The sequence below is a fragment of the Rhinoderma darwinii genome, chromosome 4, assembly GCF_050947455.1.
Source record: "Rhinoderma darwinii isolate aRhiDar2 chromosome 4, aRhiDar2.hap1, whole genome shotgun sequence".
NCBI classification, from domain to species: domain Eukaryota; kingdom Metazoa; phylum Chordata; class Amphibia; order Anura; family Rhinodermatidae; genus Rhinoderma; species Rhinoderma darwinii.
Genome location: NC_134690.1, coordinates 33630702 through 33634468, shown reverse-complemented (window position 1 = coordinate 33634468; position 3767 = coordinate 33630702). Strand labels below are relative to the sequence as shown.

The 3767-nt window shown below is 40.1% G+C and overlaps 1 long non-coding RNA gene across 1 annotated transcript; it reads left to right on the top strand.

Annotated features, from left to right (window-relative positions):
- The first annotated feature begins 1018 nt into the window (after positions 1–1018).
- On the top strand, positions 1019–1752 carry LOC142760659 (uncharacterized). Its single transcript, XR_012883339.1, has 3 exons — positions 1019–1174; positions 1280–1333; positions 1472–1752. It is a non-coding gene; the product is annotated as an uncharacterized LOC142760659 (long non-coding RNA).
- The last annotated feature ends 2015 nt before the right edge of the window (positions 1753–3767 follow it).

Here is a 3767-nt window from a genome sequence, read left to right as displayed (position 1 = left end):
AATTACATTTCGGTACACAAATAAGCTGCTACAGTTTGTAGAGAAAGGAACTAGACTACAGGCAGGAACATCAATGGTCTGACACTCAGGAAGGGCAAGGGACAGGTTTATATAGTAAGCCAAAAGAGTGAGACCTAAAAGGCATTAAAGGAAAGGAATCCAGAGGCAAAAGTCAATAAGACCGACACAACAGATTCAGCAGTGGAGCTGTCCAACATCCCCTATAGCTCAAAGAGAAGAGCTACTGCCTCGGACACAGGAGTTTTTGGGTTTGAATCCTGATATAGTCTATAGCTATAAGGCCACTTTTACACAGTATCTTTCTTATTATTTTGTATTAGTATTTATAATCCTAAACCAGGAGTAGGTTCAAAACTTGAAAGAGGTGCAAATCTTTCCATTTTACTTTTTCTATTTATTCTGTTTCTACTTTTAGCTTTAAAAAAAAACTGAAGCAAAATACTGACCGAAATACTGCTGTGTGAAACTGACAAATGACCTGTCAATTAATCTGCTTAACTCTGTCCCTTCTTTCTAGACAATAACATCAAGTGTAATGGGAAGAAAAACATCGGAATAAAGGGTGAGTATAGGAGACCCCCACCAGACCAGGCCATTCTTGTCCAGGACTTATATTCTGTATGTGTATTATGTGTATAGTTTGTATAAACCACATGTGTATATACCGTAGCTACAGTCAAACAATTTCCTTAACCCATTCCTTTCCTTTTTTTATAGACAATAACATCAACAATTTCTATCAGCTATGTGCAGCAAAATATTAGAAAAACATCAGAACATCAGTAGTCAGTATACGAGACTCTCCCCAGTCAGGGACATTTCCCAGTCCAGGACATGTATTCTGTTTGTATTTTATGTCCTATAAGGATATAAGGCCACATTCACACAGCAGTTTTTATATATTATTTTGTATCAGTATTTATAAGCAAAAACCAGGAGTTGGTCCAAAACATGAAGTTACAAATCTTTCCATTCTACTTTTTATATTTATGTTTTGCTTCTGGTATTGGCTTATAAATACTGGTGGAAAATAATGACCAAAATACTGCCACGTGAAAGTGACCTGTCAATCAATCTGCTTAATTTATTGCCCTTTTTCTAGATAATAACATCTACAGTTTCAGATATGGGCAGTAAAGAATCAGAATGAACAGTAAGTATCTGAGACCCTCCCCAGTCCGGGACAGTTATTCTGGATGTGTATTATGTATATAACTACAGTCAATGTGTTTAAGTCATTCCTTCCTCTTTTTTCTAGACATTGCCATCGATAATTTTCATCAGATATGGACACCAGAACATCAATACATCAGTGAGTATGTGTCAACCGTGTGACTGGCATCCTTTCAGAAGTATCTGTGTGCAATATTAATACTAAGCAGCCACCCCCTCGTAAATAGTAGGTGTGTGTGGATGTTCTTCTGGTTATAACGTATGTGTTCTTCTACAGGTCACCATGAAGAACCATCATCACATTTTAATACGCGCAATTTGACATCTTATAAAAAGGAAAAACGCAGAATATAACTTTTTTATCAACAAACATTGAAAAGTCAACGAAGACTTACTGGATCCTCGAAAGGGAAAGAAAGGATTTTATTTGAGGCGGCATATAGGACATCAAACACAAAGCCATGAGACAACATGTAGAGCCCGAACATCAATCATCATCAGCGGCAATACCTTTCCTAAATTTGGCACCTGGATTTAGTTAATTCATTATTATTATTGCGGAAATTAAAAAAAAATATTTTAAAAACTCTGTTCTTCTGTTTTCTCTTTCACCTTTCACTTCATGTGTTTTCTGCTTGATGGGTAAATATACAGAGTTATGAGGCTGAGGAGAGGGGAGAGTCCGGGAAAGTCATGGAGGAGTTCTGATGATGACCATAATGGTTGTCACTCGGCTTTATAACCATTCTCTATGGAGGAAATTAATTCCCATCAATGTAAATATCTTTTTTAATATATTCCCCTTTCCTAAGTATCGGTTCACTTGTCGGAATTGTCACGTTGGGTGCGTGGACCCACTAGGCCGTACCGCCTTAACGGTATGGCAGCTGGCCAACAGGACACAGGTCAAAGTCTATAGTTTGTATAGGTGTACCTATGGTAGCTTCAGACAGTAGGAAGATAGGCTCGGATGGGACTTAGGCAGCAGGCAGACACCAGGCGTGGTGTAGCAGGACAGGCATAGTACTCAGCGCAGCATGACTCCAACTCAATACGGAGCTTGAAGCAGGATAACTCGGGATACAGGTAGCAGGAACGGGAACACTTGGAACTGGAAGATACTTAGGAGACCATTTGCAGAGACCAACTAGGGTAACGACAAAAACGCTCAGGCAATGCAGGAAGGGGCAGAGCCCTTCTTATAGTTTAGTGTGCTCATGGGCTAATTTGGTCTTTAATTCAGGCACCCTACGGGACACAGCAGAGTGAAGCGGAAGTGAGCGCTGGGATCTCCTGAGGAGGAGACGGGGACCAGCACTCACTGATCCATGGCTGCGGCCATCAGGAGGTAAGCAAACCTGGCGTCCTGCGGGGTCATGACAGGAATCAAGGCAAAATTATCTTGTGTATTTATCGCTGGAGATTTTCTAATCTGGAGATCTGTGTTGGACTTTCCCCTGCGGTTACCTGATGATCATGTCCGGTCAGCACAGAGGTGCAACAGGAACGCTGGGGAGCACACTAGACGCGAGGGCTGGAGTGGAATCTCTAAGTATATTACACAGCCTGGTATTTTTTCTAGTTTGAGCCCAAATGCAGAATTTTTTAAATTATGCAAAACCCTTTAAGGAGTCATTCTCTCTTACATTCACCCCACATCACATTCTTCCCAGGGATTGTGTTCATTTATATGTATTATAGTCGGATTATATTTTATTAAATCATGAATTGTAAATTTGTATAACATTTCTACTCAAAAGTTTTTTTATTTTATTTTGTACTTTATAGATTGTGATTGTGTATTTTTTGTATAGGCAATTGTAGGTGTCAGAGGTGTACGTAGGAAGCCCACTAGTGCTTTCATAAATACTCCCAGCCACAGTCATTGCCTCAATACCATTGCCAGCTATATTAATACCTACAAAATTCCAGGCAGGAGGAAAAGCTAGCTACTTCCTGCCACATTAATGTCACCATTGAACTACGCTTCATATTATTAGATGTTTTTCAACTTATTTAAAAGCCTTGTAAAACATCAACACCATAACAGAGAGTGAAGGCTCGGGATCATCTGACTCATTCTTGGTGGAGAAAATATTTTGCAGGTAACAGAGATTTACCTGTAAAAACCATTTGGACAACACAGAATATGGGACATGTTTACCTAATACCCCACTGACAGGTTTACTGGGATATGTGGGAGAGATCCCTGCTGATGTTATGTGGTAGCTAGCCATTGCTAAAATACTCTATCACACCTGTAAAGTTATTGCTAGGCATTGGCTGCAACTCGTTTCGCCATTGATGGAGGAATTGGTGGATGCTCTGGGCTCTGTGTTGTGACTGTTGGGACCCTGTCCTATCTGAGGATGGGTATACTATCCATGTCCTAAAAACACCGGGGGTGGGGGGGGTTGGTGCAATATTAAATTTTCCAGGTTTAGCATCTGTGGTCCTGCCAGCTCTTGGCTACTTCTCCTTTAAGCTTAGATAATACTTGTATTTTTTGTGTGCGCTGATTCCCCTATGACACTGAACTGTGTGGTGTCCTTTTTCGACTGTATTAAAAAAAT